This window comes from Phocoena phocoena, chromosome 12 (assembly GCF_963924675.1).
Source record: "Phocoena phocoena chromosome 12, mPhoPho1.1, whole genome shotgun sequence".
Taxonomy (NCBI): domain Eukaryota; kingdom Metazoa; phylum Chordata; class Mammalia; order Artiodactyla; family Phocoenidae; genus Phocoena; species Phocoena phocoena.
This window is the reverse complement of record NC_089230.1, coordinates 52,474,688-52,488,632: the sequence shown is the minus strand read 5'-3', so window position 1 is coordinate 52,488,632 and position 13,945 is coordinate 52,474,688.

Genomic DNA, 13,945 nt, shown 5'->3' with positions numbered 1-13,945 from the left:
CTCAATGAAACAACCAAAAAAAAAAATCTAAAAGCCCTTTGCAAATGGTTTTCATGCTTGCCATTTCATCCATTACCAAGTTCATGGTACCATGCCCATGCTAACTGCATGTTAAGAAAACAATGCTCCCTACATTTAGACACTCAAAACTGCCCACTTTCTTTTTAATGCTTCTTCTTTATATTCACTTAAACATCTGTGCCAAGAATTTGAAATGCTGCCAACATTTAACTGTGGAGTTAAGAAAACCAGAACCCTATCGTCATAAACGGGCCAAATGGTGCTGCTTGCACTACTAAATTCTACAGAACCATTGTGGTAATAATTTTTCAAAACAAAGCCCAAAAGGAGTCAGAGTGTAACAGTTGCTACCATAAATCATAGTTCTTTACTTGGCAAAGCATGCCTTTTTTTTCTTGAGAGTTATCTATCTCGGGAACACTTGTGGACTTAGCTGTTGAACGAAACATTACATGAGGACATAATATTCACTAGGAGCTCAAGTCTCCCCGGCCGACATCCACCCTGTTGAACTGAGACTTTGGGCAGCTGTTTGTAGAGCAAGGCAAAAATGAAGAAGCCACCTTTTTGAATCTTTCCTTAAACTAAAAGCCCTGTTCAGAAATGATGCATTCAATTCTTCACCAGAAGAAAACATATAGGATATACAGTTCCACGGGAGTTTATGGGCACACATCTCAAATTTTTTCTCTTGAGGGACAGGAAACCAATTTAGGACCCATAAGTTTGTATAAGTGAACTTATTTCTGTGTGTGTGTGTGTGTGTGTGTGTGTGTGAAGCCTTCTTTAAAAGAAGATAATGGGGAAAGGCCAGAGCAGAGAAATGAAAGTAATTAGAGGCACATGGTGGAGGAGTTCTAATGTAAAACCAGGCCTCTGGGATAATCTGGTCTACAAAGGAAGGCTGCACCACCGAGGCTGGCAGCTAAAAACATTAATGCATAGAAGCGAAGTTACACAGAATGGGATCACTGAACCAACCGAAAAGACATTTCTATTTCCTTTATTAGACCATAGAGTTCTTTCTCCATAACATGTCTGTTTCATTATCAGTGGCTGGCCAGAAGAAATCGGATCATCCTGAGCACTGGCTACCTCTTTGGAGTCCACTTCTGGGCATACAGCAGCTGCAAGAGATGTTTCAGGACCCAGGAATAAGCCTCCCATCACATCCTTTTTTAAGTTTCAAGTCCTCAGGACCCCCGAGTCCATTTGCTCAAAGTGCTACTGACAGCTGCTCCTTCAATAAGTGAGAAGTGATTTAATCTCAATATAGCTTTAATCGTGTAATTTAGGCCCAAAACAGAGCAAGATTCCAAAAAGTTATTTTTAACCTGATTTATGTAAATACTCCCCATGCCCAGTTTCACACAATACTATAAACTAACAAACCCTCTCCTGGTTTGCTCTTCCTTCCAGGTTTGATAAATAACGAACCAGAGCTGGTCATGTACCCGTTCCTTCTCTCTGAATTTAAGATAGAAGCTTTTATTTAGCATAAATGTGAACACAGTCACCTTGTAGTTTTCTCCTACTCCCATCAAGAAAGAAAGAGGAAGTGACAGGTAAGAGGAAACGCCAGTGGGTAGTTTTGGTAAGAAATTCTTCAGTGTGTTAACAAAAGGGGGTTGTTCTCATGGAATCGTGGTACAACTTCCCATCTTTAGGTATCTGAAGAATTCATCTGTTGGGCTATGGCAACCAGGGTGAGGAATAGAGCAAAAGAAATGAAGTGAAATCATTAGCAGAAGGGACTTTGGTTTAAATGACAAAAAATAACACCCACCTGTAGGGTTGGGAACACAATGGGTTCCTTTCCGTGGGAGGGAGGAAGTAGTCTCCTTGCTGGGAGGGCTTAGAGAGGAGCCAGCTTGTTTGTAACACAGGATAAGCAAGATGCCCGGCAAGTCCTTCCCACGTCTGTAATTCAAAGGTTTCTCTCAACCTTACAAATGATGGTGCACCTGGAGACAAGACAGAGCTAAGGCTCTGGTAGAGAACTTAAGTTTCCTTAATGTTCCTGAGGCCTCCTGGGAAACTATTTATATAAATCTATATGGAAGACAAATCTGAAGAGCTTGTCTAATTCTGAGGAAGAGTCCATGACACCGCGAAATGAACGGTGCTGTATATTTTCTAAAATATTTGGAAACGTATTCCCCATTTGAGTTCTTCCCAGGGATTCTGAAAGGGGGTGGAAAATGAGACATGGTACCACTCTTACCTGGCACCCAGCACTCTGCAGAGCAATGTCCAGGCTAGCAGCCCGTCCGTGTAGAGTTACGCCTTGGGAAGAGAAGGGACCGTCTCCACCCTCCCTCCTTCCACAGCAAGGCTGCCCTTGAGTACTATTTCCCATCCACACAGGCAAAGAAGTGGGATGCACCCTCATCCCTTTCTGTGGGACGCTTTCTTTCCTCCCCAGTTTTAGAACAGTTAACGTGAGGGTGATTTGCTGTGAGACTAACCATCTAAAGATCATGAATGGGGTGACTTAAGTCCTTCTTCTGTGCTCCCCAGGCCAGAGTCTAAATATACGCCCAAGGTGGGAACTGAGATTATGTGCTCCTACTCTGCAGGAAAGAGTGAACTGGGGGTTTAGTTCTAGTCCTGGTTCAATGCCTAGTTACCTGTGTGCTCTCAAGAAAGTCCTGGAACTTCTTGGGCCTCAGTTTCCTGATCCATAAAATGAAGGAGTCATTCCTAGGTTTTCTTTGCCTCTTTCGGAAGTATTACATCTCTTAATATGCTAAAAGTCCATCGTTTTCTCTTATTTCCTTTTGGTTTGTTTTCCTTGGAAGTTTGATTGTTGCTATAGGCAGATATTTGCAATTTAGAGAGCAGATGTCAGAGGAAAATGGAAATGAGGGGCAGGCTTATATGGAAAAAACTATTGTGGCTTCTTTTGGCAAGAGATTGGGCTCGCAAAGGTCCTGCTAATTTGTGAGAACCATGAAATTTCCCTAGGAATTAATATGCTCATCTGAAAGGAATCAAGATTCTTTTAATGGAAATAATGAGTTGTGTGTAAATCAAACCTCTGCTCAAGTACCATGAATTCTAGGCTGTTTAGTTTAGCGGCTTTTTGTTTTTTCTTATACATCGTTTTTCTTTCTTTCTTTCTTTTTATGCAAAGGCTTACTTGTATGAAGACTAAGAAAGATTTAATTTTGTTGCCACAAAAAGGAAAGGGGGTCAAAAATATGAGAACTAAAGAAGAGAAGGTGAGGCCAATCGAGAGAACCCAAGAAGACGTTGAAAGAAACATTCTGGTTAGCAAAGCAATGGAGGCCTTGATACTGCTCTAACGGTTCAAGGTTTAAAAAGGGGAATAAAGAAAAATGAAGCAGCAAGAGGGAGGAGGAGAGGGAAAGGTTAAGCCAAGACAGAAACTGTGAGTAGATAGATGTGAAAGGGGCTGAAAATAAGTGAAAAGTGAAAAATTGCTTTATGAATAAACCGTTAAAAAATAGTGAGTGAAAAAGCAATCGTGCTTCCAGTTATTACTGAATCACCAGCTCGTGGCAGCCGGAGGCTGACCTGAGCTGCGACTCCAGGCTTAACCTATATGCAGCAGTTGGTGCAGGGCTGCTCCTGTGGGCGGACTCCGTTTTCTACTTGAGTGTGAGTTTCATTGTGATTACTCGCCATCACAGACTCATGTGGCCCATTTTACCGCCTTGAACACAGAAGACATGACTTGATCCTCTCTCCAACCTGCTGACACTACAAGGCAGGCGATAGCTTCTCCGTACATACAGGACACAGGCAAGGCAAGGAGCGAGGGCCGAGGGCCGGGGAGGGTGAGCAGATCTTCTAAGAGAAGTTGATGCGGCCCGAACGCTCAGCCTGCCTCTGCCTTTTTCTGAAAATGAGGCTGTGAGTTCATACTCAGTGATCCTTTTCATTCCTGGTGGTGGTGGTGTGTCAGGGCAGGGACACAGTGGCCGTCCCACAATGTCTTCTGTGCCAAGAGCTGACAGAACATCCTCTCCGGATCACATCAGGGCCCGCAAAGAAAATGCCGATCATAGCAGAACTGCCTCTGCCCCCGCCTACTTGAGGAAGCATTGGGAGCCCTAGGAAGTGAACCGGTTCCACCAGTTGACCCCACCCTCCGAGCCTCCCAGAAGCGTGAGGACCGGAAGTGTTCGCACCCGCCGGAAGACGGGTCAAGCATCGCGAGGAAGGGCTGGTGCAAATAGTACAAGCCATCTCCAAAGCTGCAGGGTCGCCCCCCTGCTCCTTCCAAGTGTAGAACATACTTCTCTATCGGAGCTGCCTGCGTGCAGCTAACTTTTGGTTCTGTTTGAACAGAAGGGAGGTGGAAGATGGGTGGTCACAAATCCCGAGATAATTTGCTTGCGAGGGCTTCACTGGTTGTCTCCGGTGGACTCCAGGGAGGCGGGTGGCCCGCCAGGGTTCTAGGGGCTGGCAGAAGCCAGCCCCAGGGAACATTTGACTCAAGTGACCCATGGAGCAGTGAGCCCATGCACACAGCTGGCTGTAAAATCAAAGAATGAGGCCCAATTTTAATGAATCCGTTTCATTTTTAAGAACCAAGGTAAGACTGTAGTTCTGTACATCTGGCCAATGGGGCTGAGGTTTCCCTCAGAGCCTCACACAGATCTTAGTATCTGCTCTTGCTGTTGCTACAAGAAGTACCTGGCCTTGTGCTGGTGGAAGGTTTAAGGCTTTCATCCTTGAATGTTTTCACGAAGGAGGAAGGTAGGGATGGGCTTTGAGCATCTCCATCTTAGAAATGGGACTGTCAAAGCATTGAGGGTCAGGAGAGAGGCCCAAGCCACCTGACACGTTTCTGCTGGACCTGGAAACCGAATCCCAGCTTCCTGATTCTGCTTCCCAAGTTAGCAGGTTACACAGCACTGCTATTGCCTAGCGGGGCAGGGCCACAGGAGTCACTGATGTTGTTTGTACTTAGGGCAGACTTGCCAAAACAGCAGGGTTTTACAGCATTAAGTTACTGTCTTTTGCCTTGTCTGGAGCTTGACTTAACGAGTTCTGCAGACATTTCAGGAAAGCAAGGTGGAGACAGCAAGCCTTGGGGAACTGTGGCTACTACGGCCCAACGTTATTCTGAATCCATCCCAGCTCAACGCAATTATTAACGTCTCTGAAACCAAGCTCCCTCCAGATGCCCCTTTTCTGAAAGGCTTTCATCACTCTGGGGTTAGCCAGTTCCCCTTCAAAGAGCCAGATTGAGTTGGCAGTTCCACGTGCGTTAACAGAGGGTGGGTGTCAGGCTTCAGTGGTTCCGGGTCAGCCTCAGGTCAGCAGTGCTCCAAAGAGGAAACTGAGGCAGAGAGCGCCTCATTCCCTGTCAGGACATGCCTCAGGGACCTGACAACTACAGCCGAGGGGCACAGTGATGCTCAGACAGAAGGCACTGCACACTTGCAAGAATTCAGCTGCTATTTCGGATAAAGTGGATAAGCTCATTGCACTTAAAAAGCACGGAGGGTCTGTGTTTTCTACAAAGGAGAGGAAACACATAAATGGACATCTTGTCTGCTTCGAGTACACATAAAAATTCTTTTGTTGCTTCTGAGTTTAAGGAGGTATGTTCTCTGTTTTCAGTATTGCCCATATATAGTTAACCAACATACCTGGAGACAGAGATGGAAGCTGAGAAGGAGCAGTCTGTGCTACCTTTTTGTCCCCAGGCAGTGTAATCCCAAAAGGCACGATTTCACTAAGAATTATCTGAAGACTTGCAATATACCCACCTGTTATACAGCTTTTGCAACCAACAGAAACCCTGTAGATTTATAGTCATGTTGCTTCAAATTGGTAGTTTTTGTCTTCTCTAGCTTTGACCTGCACATGGATTCCAGACTGAAAATTACATTTATCTGTAGCAAACCATTCAGCCCATCTTAGATAGGTTACAGCTGTTTCAATCATCCCTCCAACTTTAGTGTAATAACATCATATATTATGGTTCATCTACAGCCTGAAGAATTAGGTGCTCTTAAGAGGACTGGCAGGAAAGAAAGAAAGAAAGAGAAGGAAGGAAGGAAGGAAGGGGGGGAAAGAAAGGAAGGAAAGAAGGGAAGAAAGAAAGAAAGAGAAAAAGAAAGAAAAAAGCAAGGAAGGAAGGAAGGAAAGAAGGAAAGAAAGAAAAGAAAGAAAGAAAGAAAAAGAGAAAGAAAGAAAGGAAGGAAGGAAGGAAGGGAAGAAGGGAAGAAAGAAAGAAAAAGAAAGAAAGAAAGGAAGGAAGGAAGGAAGGAAGAAAAGGAAGGAAGAAAGGAATCTTTTAAGACTAGCTATATAACTTAGACATGAGAGAAGCATCTCTTGAATTCAGGTGCAAATCTTGTTCACATCAGAGGAATGAGTTAGAACGTGATCAGGTGGAGATGAGCATTGGCTGGCAGGGATGCTGAACCCCAGCTCACCATGAGTTCTGCTGAGGGCCACTGGCCTTCTTCAAAACAGAAGCATATATTTCTTATAGACAAAAACCAGAAAAAGGCAGAGCAAAGTCTGTGCTGAAGGTGCACAGACTTCCTTCCTTCCGTATTTGGGTTTTTCTCCCTTCTAAGGGGTGTTTGAAAGTTTTTCCTGTGCTTCTAACTGAGCAGAAACCACATCACGTCTTTTGTCACCGTCACTGCTCACCACTGGAGACCCTGGTGGTTAGAGAGGGAAAGTCCCTTTCGATGGGGGTAGAGGGTGTTGGGGGCCAGGCAGGGGGGTGGTGGGGAAAGGGGAGAGGGGAGAGGAGGGATCACTAAGGTTTCCTCCTGGCCTCTACATTGTACCCACCCCGGCCGGTCTCTCCAATCCTCTGAGCCGCAAAGCATGTCTTTTAATGCCCCTGATCACCTTGGGGTGATGGAGGAAGAGATCATTCAACGAAGGAAAGAACATCCACTTCCAGAGCTCTGTGGTTCTGGGAAGCCAGAAGAGTGGCCACGGGGACCTCTGTGTAGCCTGAGGATAGCTTATACCTGACTCCTTAGCACCCGTCCCGATGGACAGGTGACATATTGGGAGGACAAGGGGAGAGAGGCTGGGGCACAGCTATATATTTGGTTTGAGCTGTTTTAGGGCAGTCTCTGTAGTGACATTTCTTCTCTCTCTTTTTTTAAATCATGGTAAAAAATAGTACACACAAAATGTACCACCTTCGCTGTTTTTAAGTGTACAGTTCAGTAGTGTTCACTCTAATCACATTGCTGTGCAAAGATCTCTAGAACGTTTTCATCTTGCAAAGCTGAAACTCTAAGCCCGTGAAACAACAGCGCCCCTTTGGACTCCCCCTGAGCCACTGTGCACTGACATGTCTTGATCATGAGTGCTCTTTTTTCAGTTAAATCTATAAACTTGATTTCCGTGCCAAGACCTGTTGCAAGTTCATGCACCAGCCTCCCTGTCTAGGGAGCAGTTCAGATTCACTCGGCCATGAATATTCATCACTCACTGGGGATCACGTTCCCAAATGCTTGTCCTCATCACCCCGGCTGGGCTTCAGCAGTTTATGGACTTGTTATTGGCACCACCAAACTGGTCAGGAATGAAAATAACGATCAACTCCTTAAATGTTTACAAGCTTCCTGGGCTATTGCACATGTAATTTCAAGCTGCCATCTTGTCTCCTCTCGCTCAGTAGAATGGAATGTCCTCTCCAGCGGCTTGGTGGCTGCCGGACCCTGCGGAGGACAAGGACCCTTGCTCCGACTTTCTAATGGAGCCTGGGCTGCAGTCCTCTCTGGTGGCGGGTTGTTTGGGCTCTTGTTGCTCTGCACCACTTCCTCATACAAGTTACGTCTAAACAAATCCTCCCAGTAGGTTGTCCTTGGAGCCAGAGCAGGAGGCAGGTAAGGTACTCTCACTCAATCAGCATGATCAGTTTGTCATTCCCTGAAAATAGAGTCGTCCCTCCAGTCTGTCCAGTCTCCCACCCCCAGCACTTGGTGGCAGGGATGGCGAGGAGGGCACGCCTTGGAGCAAAGCCACATTCCAGGGGGAGGGTTCCTCCCACTCACCGCACTGGACAGGCGTGTTGTGCCTCGTGCCTGTAGCCACCCTTGAAGTGTTGCTGTTACACAACAGTCATGAACTCTGGAATGTCTCTGGTCGTTTACAGCGTGACTGGGTCACTCCATAAATGACATGGTCAAGCTTCAAGGCTCAGAATGAGGTTGGCTTGTTTTTCAGTAGACCATTTTCTCCCGCCCAGAACAAAGCTTCCAGGCTTTTACGATGTACTTCTTACTCTGAGACTCCTGAGAATGGAAATTCAGGGGAAAGAAAATACGGGAATAGATTACAAATCACACTCCAGTAGTCCTACGGATGCTTTCAAAACACTCTGAACAATGTGACCATACTATTTGCAGATAAGAAGCTTTCTAGAAATTAGCTGGGCACTTCTTAGAGTAACTTTTCATCTTCTCTCACTCCTGCCTTGACTTTTTCCTTCTTTGGTTCATTTCCTTCATGAGATAAATGAAGAGAGCAACAGATTAAGGTTCCAAAGAACATAGGATTTATGAGTCATGCCTATTTTTTTCTCTACTGTATTCATTTTAGATGGCATTGTTCCAGTAGAAGAAACAGAAAGTAAAATATGTACCTTAAATACTGATTTTGGTGCTTCTGTAGTACAATAATCATTATGAAGATAATGCCTCATTTGATTTATACTGTATAAGTTACTAGGGTCTGCCACTGCCATCTTCTCATTTTATCCTCATGAATACCCTTTTTTTTTTTTTGCGGTACGCGGGCCTCTCACTGTTGTGGCCTCTCCCGTTGCGGAGCACAGGCTCCGGACGCGCAGGCTCAGCGGCCATGGCTCACGGGCCCAGCCGCTCCGCGGCATGTGGGATCCTCCCGGACCGGGGCACGAACCCGCGTCCCCTGCATCAGCAGGCGGACTCTCAACCACTGCGCCACCAGGGGAGCCACCTCATGAATACCCTTTGAGATGGGTTCTATTATACATTCAAGGAAACAGAGGCCCAGAGAGATCAAATAAATTAGGTGATGCAGGGAAAAAAACCCTTAACCCAGTTCACATCGAAAGTACTCCAAAACAGTAACTGTTCTTAAGTAACTTGCTTAATATCACCCAACTAGTAACTATGACCGTAACCTCCCTAAACCATGGCCACTAACTTCTCTCTCCACTTCAGCATAGCAATCTTAGTCCATGAAATACAAGAGATTTAGTTTTAAACATCTTCTGGAACCTCCACTTTATTATGTATTAGCTATAGAATTAGTTTGTTGAGGAGTCACTAAATGTAATTCATACAACCTTGTGGGTTTTTAACCCATTTCTCCCAAGGCGGGGGGGAAACGCTGGGAAAATCCTCCCTACTGCTCCTCTTATTTTTAAATCATTTTATCAGAATGACTGAGTTTGGGGTGCAGGGGGCATGTTTTAAATTGTGAGGCTTTCAACCTAATAATGAAAGGTAAATCCAGCATTTTGACTCATGCATTCAATCATTTGTTCATTCAACAATATTTATTGCCTGCCTATTATACTTTAAATATTGGTCCAGGCTAAAGTATCCCAGCTGGCCAAACCAGGAATAAACCCAGGAGCAGGTACAAATAAGACCAAGACCTTGATGTCAAAGAGTTTCCTGCCTCTGGAGAGAGAGAGCTATGTACAATTTGATTGATGTTATTGGCCTCTTTCAAATAAATTAGTTCTATTAATAACTGCTAAGAGGGATCAAATTGAATTAGAAACACAAATTCCTAGCTTTCATTTGAAGCATTTAGTTTTATATGTATTTTGGGTATCTTCTGCATATAACTCACCTTTGGCTCAAAAACGATAATTTAAGTAAGAACAGTGTACATCCTGACTATATTTGGGTTTGGATGTCTAACAGAGAATTCCATGTCCACTTTCTACATTTGTACTAGCCTCCATGGGGCAGTGCTAGAACTGAATATCAGCAAAACACATTGTTAAATCTGGCTATGCCTGCAAGGAATTTTTTTTAATTAAAAGAATTTTGTTATAAATCAGTGATAATTTAGGAGTTGGTGGTCATAGGACTACAGTATCATTTCTGCCTTCAGAAATGTGAGTTTCTGGATGAGATCATAAACAAAGAGAGCTCTAAGTTGTTTGTTCTTAATATCGTATGAAACACACTATGCTGAGATGTGCTAGGTTTAACTTTAACTATCCAAGCATCTCATAAGCATTCATAAAATCATGTCAGGTCATTTTTTTCTTTCAAAAAGATGTATTCCCAGAAAAATAGCAATAATGGTGGGGGGTCTTGAAATGGAAGGGGCGCTATACTGGGGGGAGTTGTGGGGTATGGGGACAGGTAATCAGGACACCTGGGTTTATTCCTGGTACGGCCAGCTGGGCTACTTCAGCAAGAGGTGTAGCTTCTCCAGGTCTATTTCCACATCTGTAAAATGCAGTAGTTAAACGTCTAAGTCCATTTCTACAAATCAATGGATGTAAAAGCTTGTTGCTCATTTTACTAAAGCTGTATTAACATGAAAAGATCTCAGGGAAACCTCACTCAGCTGGTGGCCTCCCTTCTAGCCATTCTGTGTTTTAGCCAAACACGGTGTTTTGGTCAGGGTGGCAAAGGAAAACAGGGTTGGCGTTGCCCTGCGGCTCTTGGCTCAGAGCTTTGGGAGGTATTGATGACTCAACACGTGGCTCTCTGCCCCGTGGTCAGGGCTTCAGGTGCCCAGGAGGGCCTTGTTAGGAGGGAGCTGCCAGCACTTTGGGGTGAGGCAGGAACTTGAAATGCAGACCATTCATAAGCACTTAGATTCCAGGATACCTTACTCAAGCTCAGGAGTGTCAACCTCCATCCCTTCATCAAACTACCACCTTGGATAATTATGCTTCTCATGTTAGTCTTGCATTTCAGTGCCATGTGGCATATCCACACTTACTCTTCTCTGGTGTTCTGCAGTTTGCTTGTTGTCATCTAACCCATAAACCTGATGACAAGGCTTTTATTGCTTGGGGGTGGGAATAAGGGTGAATTGGGATATTAGACCCAGTGAATCTGCTCTTTCAGGTCATTAAAGAGAAAAGAGAAAAAGAGAGAGAGAGAGAGAGAGAGAGAGAGAGAGAGAGAGAGAAAGCAATCTAACACTCTTCCCAATTTGAGGACAAAGGAAACTTACCACCTCAAAAACATTGGTGTCAATACTAGAGTCACCCTCGGTAGACAGGGGTCTTGGAAATCCTGGAAACATTTTGTAAAGATTAATACAACAATTATTTGTATGGAAAACTATTTCTTAAGTGGGTAATAAGTTGTGAAACTACAAGGCTGTATAATCTTTAAGCTATGAGATGTTGACATAATTGTTTTGAGATCAACCAATCAGACCACACATTTCGTGCTACCAGGTTATAATGAGTGTTCATTAAACATCATGATAACAACACCCTCCTTCTTTGCTAACAAAGGAGCATTCTCTTTATGTATCACTGATGACAGGTGGTGTGACACAATTAAAGTCATCTACTCATTCCCTTTTTTCCTGATTTCTTTCAGAGCTGTCAAATGGTCAGAGAACATTTTTTCCTCCTCCCGATATTTCCTCTTTCCTTGCTTCTCCTTTTTTACCTTCCTCTGGGTTGAACTAGGGTTCCTCATGTGAGGAAATGTCTCCCTTCTGACCAGTCAGGCACTTTGGGCAATGCTTGACTTTTCCAGGTCACGTTGGGTGAACTGCAGTCAACATATATGGAGTGAAATTCCAATAGCTGGAGACATCTACCCACCTCCCAATACGACCAGTTTGTCCAGAGGAGTTATTTACTCACCTTGAAGAGCTAGACAATGGAGTGAACTCTTCCATGTGTGCATGTAAATCTGGAAAAATAGCCTACTTTTGGAATATTCTAAATATCTGCTTTTATTTGCATCTATTTTAATTTATTGGTGTTTCCTATGTCTGACTGGTTCTCTGTGATTTTAGGCAAGTCATTGAACCTTTGATTTACCATTTACTTATCTCTGAAGTATCATTGGTACAAATGAGGAGCTTTAATGCTTTCATCCAATATTTATGAAACCCAAACTTTTGTGCACGGTGCTGCATTTTGTGTTTTCGGAGTCACAGGACAGAACAGTGTCTGCTGCTGTTCCCTAGAATTTACAATCTAATTGGAAAGATGGACGTTTACACATAAAAATAACACCAACAGAGCAAGGCCATATGTGATTATGCCCAGTAAGACAAATGTTGTATGTACAAGGACATTCACTGCAGCATTGTTTGTTATAGCAACATTTGGGGAAACGTCTAAATGTCCATTAATACAGAAGACTGGTTAAACAAAACACGGTCATCTATACAGTGGAATACCATGCAGGTAGTAAAAGAGAATGGGCTGGCTCTCCATCCACTAAAATGGAAGCACTCCAAAATACAGCCTTAAGAGAAAAGAGCAAGTGTGTAATAGTGTGTTCCATGCTACCATTTGTGAAAAAGACAAAAATAGGCATAGATGCAAAGTCTTATGTATGCATTGGATATCTTTGAACAGATATACAGGAATCTGGGAAAAGCAAATGGCTCTTCGGAAGAGATGGGAGGCTAAGGAATGGGGAAGGAGGAAGAGTCACCTTACCTTTAGCATCCTCTTGTCACTTGTGAATTTTCCAACCTGGTACATATATTATCAAATTTTAAAATAAAAATAATAATATTTAAGATGTGCCCTAATCCCTAACTGGAAGATCTACTGCTCTGATGCCTTCAAGTCAGTTCCCATCTGATGCTTCTAACATGCAGAGCAGGACAGAAGGGGTTTCTATAACCTAACATTCCATTAAACTTGGAGTTTTAGGGAACTGATTCAACATGATAATTCAAAAGGATGTGGGACATCGTTGAGGGAAGGAATTCGGGGAACACAGGAGAGCCAGCCATATGTGCCCTGAGTAGAAGGTTCTTTCTTCCCTGAGAACCTCTTCTGACTCTGTCACACTTGTGGGCGTCCTTTGTCACCTGGACACCTGTGGCCAAGAAGGGGACTGACAGCCCTGGCTCCCGTCATAAGGAGGGTCATGTTTTCTTGGTTCTAAGTTCTTCCTGGCGCATTCCCAGAGGGTACGGCAGCTTATCAGAACTTTGTTACCATTGGTAGTAACATCTCCTAGACCAGTAGAATCTCAGAGGCAGGGAGGACTCTGGAAACTCTCCTCAGTGCCCTCATCTTACAGTCAGGCCCTGGGGAAGACTGACCCGCCTATGGACACATCAGGCATCAGGCGCAGAGCTGGGATGGTGCCCTTGCTCTTCTAATTCTGAGTCCAGTGCTCTTTTTATGACACTACTAAAGCTACAGTCCCCTTGGATTTTCAGTTGGGGTGATTCTAAGGCCATGATAGCTGTTCCTCCAAAATGGATTGAACACTGTGAGGGCAAACTCAACAAGTCAGAGTCAGGGCTTCCCTAAGGCCAGGCTGCTGAGACAGGTAGGTTTCAGGGTGGGAATAAGGGGACCAGGAGATTCCCTCTTCCTGCTGGAGAGAAGGTGGGTGATCACACAGACTCCCAGCCAACAGCCAGACAGGTAGTCTTCAGGATATATACCCACCACTCCCCCCATGGATCAAGTCCAACCTAGAAGCTTCAGCATGAAAAAATCTTCACCCCAAGATGTAACGTACCAATTTTGATCAGTGATGGGTTATATAAAACTTCTTACAGTCTCAGGTCTGGAAACCATACTATAGGAGCAAAGCAGTAAGGAAAATAGACAAATTTGTCCTTTTTTTTTTTCTGTTGGAAAAAGAAAACCTCAGTCCTTGGACTAACTTTAAAAAACATAATGAGGGCTAAATGTACTCCTCCATTTGATACCACTTCTCTTTCTGCTATTTGTACGAGTCCCCTGTGTCTATGGGATCAAGCTAAGTCTCTGGGCATCAGAGTC